The sequence below is a fragment of the Bacillus rossius genome, chromosome 8 (assembly GCF_032445375.1).
Source record: "Bacillus rossius redtenbacheri isolate Brsri chromosome 8, Brsri_v3, whole genome shotgun sequence".
Lineage (NCBI taxonomy): Eukaryota > Metazoa > Arthropoda > Insecta > Phasmatodea > Bacillidae > Bacillus > Bacillus rossius.
In genome coordinates this window covers 19,480,809-19,498,274 of record NC_086336.1, presented here as the reverse complement: position 1 = coordinate 19,498,274, position 17,466 = coordinate 19,480,809, and the positions used below count along the sequence as shown (strand labels likewise).

General features: G+C 38.5%; 1 protein-coding gene across 1 annotated transcript in view; it reads right to left on the bottom strand.

The window, feature by feature from the left end:
- LOC134535560 (angiotensin-converting enzyme-like) overlaps window positions 1-9,211 on the bottom strand; it is a 186,496-nt gene extending 177,285 nt beyond the window's left edge. Inside the window, exon 1 of the mRNA XM_063374744.1 lies at window positions 9,028-9,211. The gene's annotated coding sequence lies outside the window, so the exon portion shown is untranslated. The remainder of the gene's footprint in view (window positions 1-9,027) is intronic.
- Between the last annotated feature and the right edge of the window lie 8,255 nt (window positions 9,212-17,466).

Below are 17,466 nucleotides of genomic sequence, written 5' to 3'. Positions count from 1 at the left end.
TACAACCTTATTTTAATAACATCTCAAGCAAAAAAAAAACATTACCCTCGCAAATAATATTTTAAAACTTTGTACAGTTAGGGAAATTCTGCTCCGGGTAAAAGTCGAGTTTAGAAACGACAATATTTTTCATTTAATTTGAAATAGCGTCGTAATTCTCTTATCGTGAATATATGGAGCGGTCGTAGTATTCTACTTTCTATAGTATTTTATCACTAGCTTATTAAATTCACGTGTTAACTTATCTATTGGAGAAAGTGCGGCAAGTCACAGATTAATAAAACTTAACCTACCTTTTTAAATCCTCTTTTAGATTGCAGTGGTAATATAACTAGTATTCAATCGTGTATTATTTGTCCTTGCTCACTTTTCTCTGAGTCTTTTTTTTTGTATCCAGGCATAGCAAAGATAGTTTGTATCATTCTAAACTCAGTAATTTCGAACATTGGAAGGTAATATTTCAGACCACGGTCATATAAATAGGTCTGGCGTCTTACCTTTATTCCCCGTCCTCTTAGTAAAGCTCGCGTCGGCCGGCGAACTAACGGCGCTAGTAGAAGGCGGCCCATCATTAACTTTCTGTTAAATGGGTGTTTAGTATAAAAGTGGGAATATCTTTAAAAATTCTGTTTCATTTCAAACGTTGGGTAAAGTTAAGCTTCTTTTACTGTAGTTGGGATCAATAACTTGTAACTTTCTTGCAATCGTCAGTTAAAAGTGCGAGTGTTGAGAATGCAGATCCCAAACAAATAGGGATCTCTCATAAGAAAGCATATTTTCAATGTTAAAAATTTATTTAAATCAAAAATATTCGTTTGCTACACATATATTAATCTTGAAGCGTCATTTTTTTCAAATATGAATTTAAATCTAGTAATTATTTTTAATCTAACAAGTGGATGGTCGGGTCGAGGCTCACAGATTTGTCTTAAACTGTCTAAGTAGAAGCAGGCAGATGGCCCTTTCAACGTCCTGAAATATCGTGCCTGAGTGGGTCCCAGAAAACGAGGAAAAAATATCTTTAAAATTGTAAAATTATAATATAAAAGTTAATTTTTTCAACTGGCAAATTGCAGTCTCGGGCTTGGTTCCAACTAGAATCAAGTAATGTTTACATTTTCGTTTTTATTTCTCACAATATTAAATAATTAATTACAGAAATAAAATTTATTCAAACACTTAAATGTATATATTTAAAATGAATATGTATAGGTATTCAGTTTTGTAAAAATTTATTTAATTTAGTTAATTAATATATTTAAATAGGAAATTTTTAAAAATATACATATTTTAAATTATATTTACTGTAAAGCGTGGTTTATTCTTTAAAGTTTTGTTTTTCAATAATAACGTTTTGTGGTCGTTATATCCCCATTTGGTCCTTTTTCTTTATCTCTTTCGTTCTTTCAGAACACATAGTCCTGACATGTGTTTCAAATCCCTTTCAGTCGGCTATTACTACAGTTTATAACAGAATCTACAGTTGAGAACAGCGTCTAGCTACGTGTCTGCAGCGATTTGAAATAAAACATATTATTTTATTGGATAATAGATACAAATTAATGTTTCTTCTAATACTAAATAAAAAGCATAGCAGATAATTACTTGCAATATTTTTTTTAAAAGTTTATTTTGCTCAAAACCTCAAGCAATTATGAAACCAAACTGTTTGAATACATTTAATTTCAGTAATTAATTGTTTAGGCCCTAATATTGCGAGAAATAAAAGAAAATGAAAAGGTAAATAAAGTGGTTCTAGCGGGTACCGAATCCGTGCCGGCAGATTACCAGACCGTGAGTTTAGCAACAACACCATGCCACTTACTTAACAAAATAATGAAAAAAAAAAATTGATTTCGCACTTACTTTAAAAATATTTTTTTAACCGGGTGGTTAGGGCAAAAAACTTCTTTAAGCCACAACCTTCATTACAGCCAGGTGCTATACAAGAGCGAGGCATTCTCTCTCACCACTTCAACTTAATTAACAAATGTGGAAAAGTTGTATTGCTTTGGTACATATTAGACATTTACCAAGCACCCAAAAGAATGAAAACATAGTACTCTAGGAAAAAATTTTAAAAAGTGAGACGGAATTCGGAATAGTATAATGTTTTATAAGAAACTCCCATTTAACACAATAGGTATTAATAAGGGGCAGAACGACTACTAGCGCCGTTAGTTCGCAGGCCGCGAGCGTCACTAAGCCGACGAGACACGCCAAGGCAAAGGTTAGGCAGTTGCCAGACCTATCTATATGACCGTGTTACAGAGCTTATAGATGCGTTTTTATTCATTGCACAGAAAACAAATATTGTGTACACTTTCAAAAACAATACAACTCAATTGTTATTCAAAATACATATATAATAATAATTTTACTACAGTAATGATATATCAAAGAATTAACTACTTTAACTCTTCAACGTAAATACTGGGGAAAAAACGTATATTTGAAGACTTACCCAGGTTGATCCATAAATCAGCTTTTCAGACAATAAACTAGCTTCAAAATAAACACATCGATACATATGTGTACATTTAAATGACTGTTATTTCAATTTTGTGTACAAACAAAATAACTCTCTAACAAATGCATGGACGATTCAAAAAAGTTAAGTTTAGGTAAAAAAAAAACACTTATTTAATCAAACATGGTGATAAAAACCAACAGAGGCTTAAATTCCTTATCTACCAGCCTACAGTAAGCCGACGATGACATACTGACCACCATATTGAAAATTCGTAATTATTAAACTAGAAATTTGGAAAACAATTTTTAAAAATAATTAAAAATATCACCTCTTAATATAAATATTGATTCGATTCATGTCAATCCTTGATTAGATCCTTTGTCAATGAATGCATAAAGTTATTAATGCATTAAAATATATATTTTATTAATCATCCTCACTGCAAACAAGTACTCCTACTCGGCTGAAATATGTTACTCGATATTACTAATGCCTACAATTTCAGGCGTATAGGCCAAATGTATCCGACCTACGAGGCCAGGTTGTGTACAGTTTCGGGCGTATAGGCCAAGCGAATCCGAACCAAGAGGCTTTCTTCGTTGATACTTTTCATATCTTTCAAACAAATATGAGATATTTCAAGGAAACAAGACAAGAGTCTTCGAACTGTCAGACCAACAGAAAATAGGCCAAATAACTAAGCATGTTTTAAGCTTACTGTAGAACCGATAATTCCTGAAAAATGTATTACGTTTTACAAGATCTAGAGGATTAAATCCATCAAATATTCAGTCCTGACTACAGACTTTACTACACACATTTAACGAAAAGAACGTACATTTGAACGAACATTCAACTCAGTAAGATACGATCCCATCAGTCAGGATACAATATCATCAGTAGGGATGCAAACCGTCAGTAGGGATACTTTCCCATCAAAGTGATACGATAGGTAGGATACGATCGCAGGATACAATAGGATCCAGCTGGCTATAATGGTGTCATGTTCATTTGGTTCCAAATAATTTCAATTACATTTGGCACCAAATGGCCCATATTGCCGGAATATATTTATTATTACTCTTCATTATTTTAGTCATTGGTGAAGATTTTACAGTTTTAAGTTAGAAGTTGTATTGCGATAACTCAATCTTAGTTATAAATCATATTTCGAGAAATAAAACATTCATTATTTTTAATCCAAAATATAATTTATTCTTCAATTTTATACAAATGCAGGTAAAAAAGTAATCATTTTATTCCCACAGATTGTCTCAGTGCTTTGAGTATGAAAATTACTTCATTGATGTGCGAATAGTTTCTTGCACTAAGCGAAGCCAGTAGAAGTCACAGACGATACTTAAATATTCAGTCCTGACGTGAGACTTGACTACGCACATTTAACGAAAAAGACACAGTTTAGCAGCAAGAGTAACTTCTTTGGGGGGGGGGGGGGGGTTTCCAGCACCATACTGAGTGGTAAACACCCTCCCCCACCCCCTTTTTCCAGAAACAAGTTACTCTTGTTGCCTAACGCACTCCACACACGCATCATTATCACGTTTTTAAATAATGATTAAAATATTGGTTCGCATGCAGTTCAGCAATATGATTTTATAATTATATCAATCTTTAATTATAATATATAATTTATTAGGAACATATGTTATATTCCAGACACCATACACTCTTCAAAAAAAATTTCAAAAAAAAATGGAAGTAAAAGTGTTAGTAAAATGTATCCAGAAACCTCTGCAAAGTTCCAAAATAATTTAATGAGATAAAAAATATCCGTAATATGATTTATTATTTAATCGGTTTTGCAGATCAAGAAATTGAATTTCAAAAAATAAGAAGAAGAAAATTATTTTTCGCGACCAAGCTAGTGCACTGTAAAAAAATGTTTGGAGTTTGAAATTTAACAAATAAAATCGCTACAAGTCAGTCACACTACCCACTACCCTACGACTCACATACCGATTAGAGAGTTTGGTACATAGTGTTTTAAGTATGAGAGGTATTTTAAATAACCTACCATATAATTATCCGGTCACCGCTTAAAGTCACATACAAGCGCGTTAAAGCCCTTCAACAATTGCTATGTCCTAAATTGTGTCTGACGGACACTGGATGCTCATTGGCCTACGTGATCCTCTGACGTCATAGGTAGTATGGGCGATGTTTGGAATCCCCCCGATCCGAATACATTGGTCTACCTGACATAGGAGAAGAACACTCGTGATATTTGCTGTTTCCGGTTCCCGTTCCAAAAATTTAAACACAAAAAAAAAATGTGGTAAGAAGCGACCAGCGCTTTTCAAAAGCCGAACACACGGATTTATTTTATACAGTCTGATAAGAATTCATTTATTAGCATTTAAATTTAACTTACAGAATAGCTAATTATTATTGAACTTAGACAACTTTCACAATTTAAATTAATATTAAAAACTAAGCTGCATACTCATTTACAATGCATGAAAACAATAAATAAAAATAATCAAAAAACATCTATTTTGCCGCTCTTTGTTAATTGCGCTATAGTGGATACTTAACAGATCAGTGAATTTGGACATCCGACATCGCAAATGTAGACAGGTCAGTTTTTCATGCGACGATGTAGCGTCATTCACGTTTGGATACGGACACGGACCGCCCACAGGTTCTGTAGAGGCGAAGAGGCGTGTGATGCTTGAGCCAATGTCGCCCTTAGGTTATGGCCACGCGTGCGTGTTTTCCCGCCGAGATTCAGCTTGAAAACACGCCAGAAATATGGAGCTCAGTAAGGAGAGTGAGACCGGCCGGACGCAGCGTGAATACCCGCCCGGGAGAGAATGGAAGACGCGTCTTCAAGATCGGCCGCGCGAGCGCACCGCCGATTTTAGAGAGAAACTGAAGACCAGGGGGGGGGGGGGGTTGATAACACACCCATTACTTTATGTACAATTTTACAAGCCAAACAATTAAAAATTATATACATCTATGTTGCCGCGGCCATAACTATAAACGTGATCTGGAATACGAGTAATTGCATAACTTGTAATGTTACCGATTAATTTTATTAACAAATAGAATTGCGATTACTGTCCTACTATCAGGCTAAACACCAGCATAAAAAATACATATATTTCGTAACCGAACCGGACCCCACTTGATGCTGGGGAGCCACGGGTCTTTTGCTTCTCCCCTGCTCCCTCCTCTCTTTTCTTCTTGACGCCCTGGAGAGATGCTCAACACCACAGCAGGATATGCCGCAAGCTGTACTGCCATATAGAAGATGCAGGGGACGCACCACAACGCCGAAATACCACAACGCCGAACGTACAATAACGCCGAATACCATAACGCCGAAATGCCAATTTGACCACAACGCCGACAGCTAGAAAACTGCTGTGTACCACAACGCTGAATTACCACAACGCCGAAATACATGAACCCCGAAAAATGTCATTGCAGGACTGCCACAAAGGTTAGGTTATGTAAGGTTAGCACACAAATTCATTCAGTTGTTTTTCATTTTGCTCCTGTGGCCACCCCTCCCCGCAGCAACATTTTTCGGCGTTACTGTATTTCGGCGTTGTGGTACACAGCAGTTTTCTAGCTGTCGGCGTTGCGGTCAATTTGGCATTCGGCGTTATGGTATTCGGCGTTATTGTACGTTCGGCGTTGTGGTAACGACCCGCAGTTGTAGGCCTCGCGGTCCGACTGCCAGGTCCGAGCATCGAACCGCGTGTCCGCAGAGTGTCTCGGCTTGCCACCCATCACCACTATACATGATTTATATAATCAAGGTTATAGTTGTCGTTAAGAATAATACAAGGGGTTTATGAGATGTAATTAATTAAGGGCCGTGCATTTTTCGCGAAAAGATTTCAAGACCAACTGTGTCTTAAAACTTTGTAGCATTGTCTGTGTTTCGTGGTTGGCTGGATTTACTTCAGATGCATGTCTACTGTCAGCACACCAATCACAGCCATCCAGAGCTGAAGCAAACTCGTCCTGAATGGCCCGGCCGATCTTGCAGACGGCCGCCAATTACAAGGAAGCAATCGCTAACACGGACATGCCTTATTGCAGTCTAATCAGCGATCAGATTATTTCGCGAAAAGTATATGCCACTAGTAATTTTTTTTTATTTGGTTAGCTGGCGGCATGCCTAAAGAACCTTTCATCAAAGAAATATTATCAGTTTTATTATCATATATAAGCTGCCGTTTTTGTGACTCTACGTTATCAGCTGACAGTGTTTATAAGTCTTTATATTTATCAATAAAATAATTTATTTTTCAGGTTGTGAAATACTAATTTTATAAAAACTTACGTTTTGATATTTCATTACTTTCCGCATATTTTATACATTAGTCATTGTAAAGAATGTATAAGATATGACATTATTTCTCTAGGAATCCAATTTTAAACTGGCCCACGGATTAGTTTTGAAAAGTGAGTTGAGTTGGCCATCACTTGTCTAGAGGCAGCACTCGTCGCCTCGCCTTAAGCCCGATTGTCCATCGTCGGTTCCTTCCTCAGCTACCCAGTGATCCACAACATACTGCTTGTCCGCCATTATATTTTGGAAGTTATACTTCTTTAGGCTGTTATGAAACAATGATGAGCGTGAGTTTTTACGATGCGCCTGCGCCACGGAACGAAATTTTTACACGATGAAAAAACAAGCTACATTCCAATAAAAATTAAATATGTGCTTTTAAATCATATACTTTAGTGACTCATATTGAATATAGGTCCATATAATTAAAAATGTTTATTTATTGTGATTATTTGTCATAGAAATTGTGTTTATAAACTTTTAGAAGTGTATTTTCAGTTGTATTTATATAGGTGAATTTTTGTTCCTGTATGTGTAAATTATTTGTATTATAAATTATTACATTTTTAATATATAAAAAATTTAAATTAATAAATTGCAATAAATATTCAGCATATGTATTTATTATTATTAAAAACATAAATTTATATATAATTTTACTAAACGAAATAAGTAATTTTATATAAATGTTTATACTAATACTGAATAATGAATACTTATTAAAAATTTTGAATTTGGTTGAATTTGTACTTTATAAACTGTATTTAGAATATCACTCTAGTCATTTTATATTCTACTAGCTGCCCGACCCGGCTTCACACGGTTGTATTAATGGGGGGAAAATGAGACCAAATCTCTTATTTACAGTTATAATAAATGAAATAAAATGAAAATTGGTTTCCCGACTCTCGAGCACGCAACGTTGTCATGGAGACGAAGTACCCACTGTTTCCCGGGATTAAACACCAATCAACATTGATAATCAGTTTATTATTAATTATAAATTATTAAGACCATTAATCGAAATAAAAACTATCCTATCTCTCAAGTTTGAAAAAATTACACATAAATGCCAATTTTCATCGAAATCGGTTGACTTGGTGAAGAGTTCACTGGAAACAAACATCAGGACACTGGATTTATATATATTAAGATTGATTATTTGCATGAACATTTAAAATTAGTTTTTGATTACGTCCAGTAAGTATAACTTCTAACGAACGTGCATAAGTACACGCACTCATTTTCTTTTTTCATTCAACACTGCCAACTGTTGAGAAAACTTCAATTTTTGAGAAAATGTATATTGTGTAATTAGATTAGTTAGACAATCATGTAATCCGTGCACTTATAACTCATTAAACTATTTTTTTCACGTTGTTTATTTAAACATTTAGAGAGTAACCATGAGTAATTAATTACAGTTCAGTGACTCGGACGGTTTTTGTTTAAAAAAAAAAAAACAGCCTTTAAAATTTGTTCAAACGTAATTTTTTAAAAAATAAACATGAAAGCAGCTAAACAATTATATAAACTTCAAAACCTTCAAATACAATAAGATCTGACATGCAAAAACCTAGATGATGTTTGGAGTTATAATTTAATTCGTCCGTTAGTCAAAAGTATGGACTTAAGCTGGACAGACGATGATCCGTCGCGTCCGTTCGTCTCTTGTTCGTCCGCCATCTGTCTGTCCGTCAACAAACCGGAGAATCACAATGATCTGCACGTCCTCAAAATATTTTCTACTTGGTTGCTGCCTAAACTATTAAAGTTTATATTTTTATGAATTTTATATTGTAAGGGTTTGCTATTTTGACGATCATGTACGCTAAGCACTTGTTATAATTGATAAAAACAAACTCTGAAACATTTATTTAAATATGTTTTCAAGTTACTGTGCGTTACTAATTACTTTTGTATCTCAGACAATATTATTTTGTTTCAAATATCAAACTTAATACGTGTTCATAAGTAAGTTAAAAACGTAATACGGGAGGAACAAAGAAAGTAACGTTTTGAAATAAAGAAAATGACTTCCGTCCGTCGAAAGTTAAAAGTTTGGCAAGGTTTCGGACCATCTGATTGGCGGACGGATGAGAGGTAATCATTGTGAGTCCAGCTCCACCGAACTTGAAATTGATGAGAAATGTTTTTGGCCGTCCTATTGGCGGCAGGTCACGTGATTGACTGACGGACAGGGATTCGCGAGGATGTCACTCACCGGGAGCGGCGGATCGAACGAGACGCTGCCTCTCGGAGGTCCGCGTCGGCACTGGCTGCGGGATCACGGACTCGCGTGTCACCCCTCCAACCCCCTCCACGACTCCAGGACCGTCGCCGATCCCCCCCCCCTCTCCCTTTAACAGTACTCGGCCTCGAACCCGCCCGCGCGCACCGGTTCGCGCGCGACCAAGGTTGTGCGCGCCGCGCGCCCGGTTTTCTGCGACGCCACGTGACGTCGCCGCGATGCACTCCCTCCCCCTACCATCCCCCCCCCCCCCCAGTGACGCGGCCCGGGACTGTTCCGAGAGAGTTGTTCCACCGGCCGACCGTGCAGGAAGAAGAGCCAACTTCGTCAGTTTTTTTTTGTTTACTACTTTAAAAAATTGTGGATGGTTGGTTATGTTAGGTTAGTATAGCTACATTAAAAATACTGTCAAATCATTTTAATGCCGACGTTGGCCGAAGGTAGATATTCGGGCTTGTTCGGGTCTGTGCAATACAGAATGAACATCGTAGACTTCCCGTGCAGGAATCCGTTCCTTAATACCACATGGCGTGTTCCAGGACGCTGTCGACAGACTTCACCGTCGTGAGACTTACAAACAATTTGTATCATTTTCTTTTCCTTTTTTTTCATTTCGTGGTCTCCAGACGCCAAAACCATCATCAACTCAAATTTTTATTTATATGGTTGTGTGTATGTGTGTGTTTGTGTGTATGTTTGGTCACAATAGCTGTCGTAATTTTTCAGAAATTACATCCAGGCAATTATGCGGAGGGAATATTTCGTTCTAGTTTTTTTAATGGACAAAATCGGTTCAAGGGGGTAGAAATGTAGAAATTTGTTTGTTTTTTTTTGTTTTTTTTTTTACAGGAAAATTATTCTATGAAAATTATTCTTTTTTTTTTTTTTTTAGTTATTACACTTTAGTTTGTTGTACGCGTATAATTAATTCCTGTGCAGCTCAGCGAAGGCAGGCCTTCGGCCGACCAGCGAGACCTTGATTTAGGCTCGCTGGGAGCGGTATGTGCTCTGGCTGGTGCCCGACAGCCCTGGAACATTAAGGGTCCACACGCAACGTTTTGTACACAGTTTTGACTGCGCAGGAAAAACTGTGCAAACAAAAGGTTGCAGTTTAGCCGTGTCCACACAACACATTTTGCAGCCAAGTTTTATCCTATCAGTTGCGAGAATTCCTTACTTTAGCCAATTCTTTCCGGTATACCGACCTCAAAGAATTAATGTGTTTTTTTTTTTTTGTTATTTTATCTCTGTTAGCCGCGATGTTAACCTCTTTGTATTTTTGCACAAGTGCTTCATACGCTTGACTTTTTTTGTCCCTATCGCTATATTCTTTTTTGACCCGCCACAAACAAAGAAAGGACTTGTACAGACCAATGAACTCTGTTAGAAATTCACGTGAACACTGTCGCAAATTGGTCATCGTTGAACAGATAACACTGTTCCGGCACAAATACCGAAGGAGAACTGAGCCCCGTGTATGGAGAAGACGGAGGAAGTGTCCACGCGCTACGACAAGTCTGTGCAGGTCGACTATGCTCTTGGCCACAGTTTTCCTTCTCTGTGTTCCGTCTCCGCGCAGTTCACAAAACTGCGCAGTTTTCAAGTCTACACGCTACGTCTTGTCTACAACGATGTGATCTGCTGAAAACGTTGCGTGTGGACCGGCCGTTAGAATGGAGCATGACTGGAGCTGCTAAGGCAAGCTGAGCTCTGCGAAGAGGGCTGCCCCGGGAGGACGCTGAGAAAAGGCACTCTCTGTCACGAAGCCGGACACTTTTACTGGTAGCATTTGTGGCCCGAGGCGGGAAGAAAAGTGATGGCTAATACTTAGCTGGTGAAATCACACCAGGTTCTCAGATGCGGTGCTGGGAAAAACGTCGCGGGACTCTAGTAGGAAACATTTGATGAGTACTAACAATGGACTAACAAAGTTTATATTAGGGAATTTAGGTGAAACATATATTTGTTCCAAATATTTCAAATTTGCGGAACAACATAACGAATACGCGGAAAAATAACTCGTATCACAATATTTAAAAAGGAATGCCAACCATCAAGTGTTAAAGTCTTATTCACAAATTTAAAAAAACGTCCGGGGAGAGCGATGAATTAGCAGCGCTTCGCTGTTGCACCGCCGAACAGTGCGGTCAGAATGTCGAACTTGTACTTGACTTATATTCGCCTCGCTCCTGGTTTCCGGGGACGCACCACAACGCCGAAATACATTAACCCCGAAAAATGTTATTGCAGGACTGCCACAAATGTTAGGTTAGGTAAGGTTAGCACACAAATTCATTCAGTTGTTTTTTATTTTGCTCCTGTGGCCCCCCTCCCCACCGCAACATTTTACGGCGTTACTGTATTTCGGCGTTGTGGTACACAGCAGTTTTCTAGCTGTCGGCGTTGCGGTCAATTTGGCATTCGGCGTTATGGTGTTCGGCGTTATTGTACGTTCGGCGTTGTGGTATTTCGGCGTTGTGGTAACGACCCCTGGTTTCCTACTCGCCACGCCAGCTACCGGCCGCCGGTAGTCGCGCTCATTACCTCCCTCATTCGCCCTCGCAGAGTCCGCGGAGACTCCCCTGCAGTCGTCTCGGTGTCGCCGAGTGTCCGGCGGCCGTCGTCGACCACTGGACCTCGGGCACTCAGTAACAGATCTGCTCGCTCCTCACGCCTGCGATTCACAGGCTTCTCCATGATGATTGTCTGCGAATCTAAGTCCGTGACCACACGAGTCAACATATGTCGACGATCGGCAACAAAGTCAAAGACCGGGCATCAGACATTATTCTAAGTCCTCGCTACTCGCCACAGCATGCCCTGTGTATTCTACCTGTACACAACTACCACTTCTGACTTCAAGTCTCAGGTTTAAATTACCACTTGGGTATTCGCGATGCCGACTTTTTTTTTCATAAGGCCGAAGGCTCTCTACACTTCGTGACAAGATAAGTCCCTTAAGTGTGTATGGAAACGATGTTTCCTCGCCAAGTCCAGATTGTTGTCGGTCTCTTCCCGGGCGGCGGCGACAGCGGTCAGCAGTTTGACAGCGCTGGTTCGGCAGCAGAGCTGGTGCAGTGCTGGTCGCTCGTCGGAGGGCCCCGTCCTTCTCCAGCCTGTGAGCTGGCAGCCCTGCCCCTATTATACCCGAAATAAAACCGGGTTGAATGCCAACCAATATGGCGGCCTTACGCCGATTTCGGCCAGATATTAGAGAAAGTTACAGATGGAGCATAAGCTCTGAGCACTGTGGCCAGTTCGTTCACGTAAGAATATGGCGGTCATTTGTTTATATAGTATATAGAAATGTATTTTACTACATACACTTGTACACAAACATTTTTCTTGAGTCAACAGTCTTTATTTGTTTAATATTCATGCACTTTTCCACCACCATACATACATCACTTATGAGAAAATGCGATTTTTTTTCATTGCACAATATGGCGTGGCGGCGACCTGCTTCCCCCTTACGTCCCCTTGCTTCAGCAGAGATACCTACAAACTGTGTTTATGCTCCATCTTTAACCTTCTCTAATCTCTGATTTCGGCCACGTCCGGCCATTTTGTCGAATCCTCGAACTTGGCCGGCCGGCTCCGATGTCTTCCGAAGAAAACCCGTACGCCCTACTGCATCGTGCGGGTGACTTCTCGCATGGAAGTAGGGGTGGTGAGTCTCGCCCGAATTAATTGTAACAACACCATATTGTTCAACTAACGTAACATGGATTACCTAATTTATTTTCAAAAATGTCTTTAGATTTCAAGTCATTTGGTATCTTTCAATAAATCAAGTTTAACTGTTTACACAGATACTTAAAAATTATTTTCACACCATGGTGAGAAAAGCTATCTCAAATTCGGAAATATTTGTGTGTTCTCTTAGCAGTCATACAAATTACACAAATGTTAGGAGTCGGTGAATCGTTTTTCATTTAATTTTTTTTTTTTTTTTTTTTAGATAATACTTATTTCGTCGTATTTTTTTCCATAAATATTTAAGATACATATCACAAAATGATTTTAATGTCATTCTCAATTATCTGTTCCCTGTTTTGACTCTGAAATTGGTCAGAACTGCAGATAAGAAAAAATTGAAGTTTTAGAGATTATCATCAAACAGTTCTCAGTCTTTCCGCAGTATAGTTAGTAAGATATTAATAAAATATTTTAAAAAATGGAAAAAAAATCATTCAGTATGTAAAAACACTATTAATATATATGCTAATAATTATTATTGAGCATTCATCACACGACTCTAAGAAGATTTATGATAAGCTGTATTTTCGTAAATTACTTATATTGGTATACTTAGAATAACCATAAAGTGTTTTTGAAACAACCCCAAACCAAACCATTTTACACAAGCAAATTATTTGGCTATTATCACAAAAAGAAAATCTTTCATTTCCACCAAAACCATTTCAATACTCTATAACCTGGTGAAAAAGCCCTTAAAATTTCACGTTAGAGTATTTTTTCTTTTGCGAAGTTAATGAAAACACGGACTTGCAATCACAAGATTTTTTCGTGACTTTATCACATTTTAGCATTCACTGTATTGTTTTTATTTGAATGTAACCATAAAAGTTATACAAAATATACATTCTGTTTTGCTTGGCTATAACGTCAAATACGTAATACAATTGATTTTTTTTTTTAATTATGAAACTTTATAGAAAACGAATGTCTGGTCAAGCAGCCCTTTTCATCTCTAAGCCTATACAGAAAATCATAATTGCGAGAAAAAATTACTTTTTTATATTGTTTGATATCAGATATGGTTTCTTACGCCAAACTTTGTTTTTAGAATTCCAGGTAACGAGATCTTCTGACGCATAATATCCTAAGCAATTATTGGTAGAATCGGAAGAGATACATTTAAAACGATATCTTAATGTATTGAGCCATTTTAATTTAATATTCCGTTTGATTGATATGTAGAAGTTTTGGTTGTTTTATTTTATGATGAAATTTGTGAAAGCCATTGAAGTTATTATTGCCCGGCTAATAATTTAATTCTTTTAAATAAATGCTGGATTAAAAAAAACAGCACACCCAAAATACCAAGACACAAGAAACATAAGTGTTTTCCCATTGTAAGTATACAATAAATCGCAAAGTGTGAATAATCAAAGGTCAAGCCAATAAATATGACCTCAGATTCCCAAGGAGAAAGCGGGCTGCTTGTTCCGTGGTCTGTTTTCTCCAGCAAACTTTATTTATAAGACTAAAAAAAAATCACAGAATATCCCTGTCCGCCGCACGTCGACGAGGCGATTACAATGTCATCTCGTGTCGGGCAGTCCCACTAGCTTCAAAAGTGAACGAAATTTTTCTTATGACTTGGCGACTACTGTAGGTATTAATTATATTCAATGCTAAAACTAGGTGTGTTTGTTTGGAAGGGGTCTGGGTTAGGGAAGATAGACTCTAAGTGCGTCCTAGGCCGAAGCCTATGCATAGGGGCAGGCATTTTTCGCGAAAATATCTGAACACCTACTAGACTGCAACAAGGTATAACCTCAACTGTAGTTCTTTCCTTGTAATTGGAGGCCGTCTGCGAGAGAAGTCGCTGCCTTATTTGACCGAGCCACTCAGGACGCGTTTGCTTCCGCACTGAATCACTGTGATTGGTTGTTGTACCAATCGACACGTACCTGGGAGAAACTCACCCAATCACGAAACACAGACGATGCTACAGGGTTATAACTTACATCTAGTCTCGGAATCTTTTCGCAAAATCTGCATGCCCCTACCTATACACCTAATCATGTTGAGTTTCAGTCATACATAAAGGGTAGCATGCACCATGTGCTTTGTTGGGGGATTGGCCAGCCCTGACAGCAATTGATGCCATGACTATCTCCCCTATCTTAAAACTAGACTACAGCTAGTTAAGTTGGGCCCAGGTAAAACCTGCACAGGCGCAGTGAAATCCTTGGGCTCATTAATGCGGGGATAAATTATTGCAAGCGTTAAGCGGGCAGGTGCAGCGCAGGACCAGAAGGATGGTCGCGAAAGAAAGTTCCAACCAAGCTGCGGTCGGAAGCTTGGGTCTAGCGGCTCGCTTCTGGATTGTTCCCAGTGGCGGTAGTTCCCCTGGAGATGAGCGACTCCATTCGCCACCCAACGGCTGCCAGTCAGCACGTGTGCTCAAAGCTGTGTTTCCGATTTCTTTCCGAACGTTACTGGTGTTGTACGATTTTGCCACTGCTGAACTATCTACGTATAATATACGTAATATATATTCTGCAGTATTGTTTGACTTTTCCTATCGCTTTGGTTAGTTGTAAACAAAAGCTAATAAACGCATGCATAAATTAAATAATTTATGACATATGTACAACATTTAACACTGAAAAAGAATCATCAGTTTTGTTGCTGCCAAGAAAAATATGTTGCCAGTACCTATACACCGTGCCATATATTTTTGGTAACAATTTTTTTTTGAATCTCAAACAAAATATTAATTACGGAATTTTTTTCTCTAATTAGCTAACTCCTGTTTATGGATGTACACTGACAGTATATTTCGTTGTTGCCGCAAAAATTATATTTAAGTTTATAATTAATTTCTGCGTTTGTATAGCTCACGGTAATAAAAAATATATGGAAGTATTGTGTAATAAATAAAATTCACATGTTACACGACAGTAGGGAGAGCGTGCCGACTCTGGAACATAGGCGAGGGGGGAGCGGGGTAATCCGGGGATTATCCCATTTTTTATGGTTTTTTACGCATTTTTTATGGTTTTTTATGTGCAAATCCAGTTTTTTATGCGCTAATCCAGTGGCTAATCCGCTAATCCGCAAATCCGCAAATTCGCAAATCTCAAATTCGCAAATCCGCAAATCCGCAAATCGCAAATCCGCAAATCCGCAAATCCGCCATTTTGTATTTCTAGAAATTTCCACCAACTTCGAATCGTGACGTCATGATTCTGTGTCGTCTGCTGGAGGCCGCCATCTTGATTTCTTCTGGCCGCCATCTTGTTTCGTCTGCTGGAGGCCGCCATCTTGATTTTTCCTGGTCGCCATCTTGTTTTGGCTGCTGGAGGCCGCCATCTTGTGTGACGTCATATAGTTCTGTTGGTCGCCACCAGGTAGCAGCAGGTATTATTTTATTTTAACTAAAATATTTTCAGTGCCGAGGCTGGGATTCGATCCATGGGACGTGAAAACGTCCAGGATGTCGTGGTTACGAGGCGGACGCCTTGACCACTAGACCACGAGACCAATTGGAATATGGTGGAATAAATAATCTATATATGCTACGTACTGACGGCAAGTTTATGATAAATGGGGGAGGGTGTTTTTGCCTTCCTTAATGCATACCTAAGGCGCCACATTTGAAATTAAAATTATTATACAGCCGCCATCTTTAATTCCAGCACAGACTACCAGATGGCGCCAAATTCAAAAATTAGTTGCCAGAGGCGCCGTCATCTTGGTTCTCAAGTTGGCTGGTAGATGTCGCTAGTATCGCGCGCCAAATTCAAAAATTAGTTGTCAGAGGCGCCGCCATCTTGGTTCTCAAGTTGGCTGGTAGATGTCGCTAGTATCGCGCGGCAAATTCAAAAATGAGTTGCCAGAGGCGCCGCCATCTTGATTCTCAAGTTGGCTACCAGAGTGTGCCACCGTCGCCATCTTTATTTCATATTTCAGATGCCAGGGCACAGCACCATTCGATAGATCGAATGCTAATCGATATATTTACTTATATTTCATATTTCAGCTGCCAGGGCGCAGCACCATTCGATAGCTCGAATGCTAATAGATATATTTACTTTTATTTCATATTTCAGCTGCCAGGGCACAGCACCTTTCGATAGATCGAATGCTAATCGATATATTTACTTTTATTTCATATTTCAGCTGCCAGGGCGCAGCACCATTCGATAGGTCGAATGCTAATCGATATATTTAGTTACAAGTGTTGCTACCAGAGGGCGCGATATTTACATTTAAAAAATATTACAACCTTTAAACAATTCTCCGCCATCTTGGATTCAACAGCCCCACCATCTTGGAAGCACATGATACACCCAAGGACTCGTTCCAATACATGCACAGAGTGCACCGAAAAGATTGTTCCCTTACATGCACAGAGTGCACCATATTGAATGATCATGATATGTGTTCCTTTATATGCATCAGAAGCAGGCATAAGAAATATTTTCTTATAGGCATACTTTAGTGTTAGCTTTCCTGTAATGCATTTAATAATAGTGTAAGCTCATTATTATTATTTAGTGATAGTGAATTTATAACTATGATGTGTAGTCTCATTCTCTTCATCTCGACGTGGCGGAACATTCTCTGGAGTGTAAGCTGAAAAAAAAAATAAATAAATAAAAACTTGTGTTTGAATTTATAGTGGTATGCTGCTTCCCACATCACCTTAGAGAC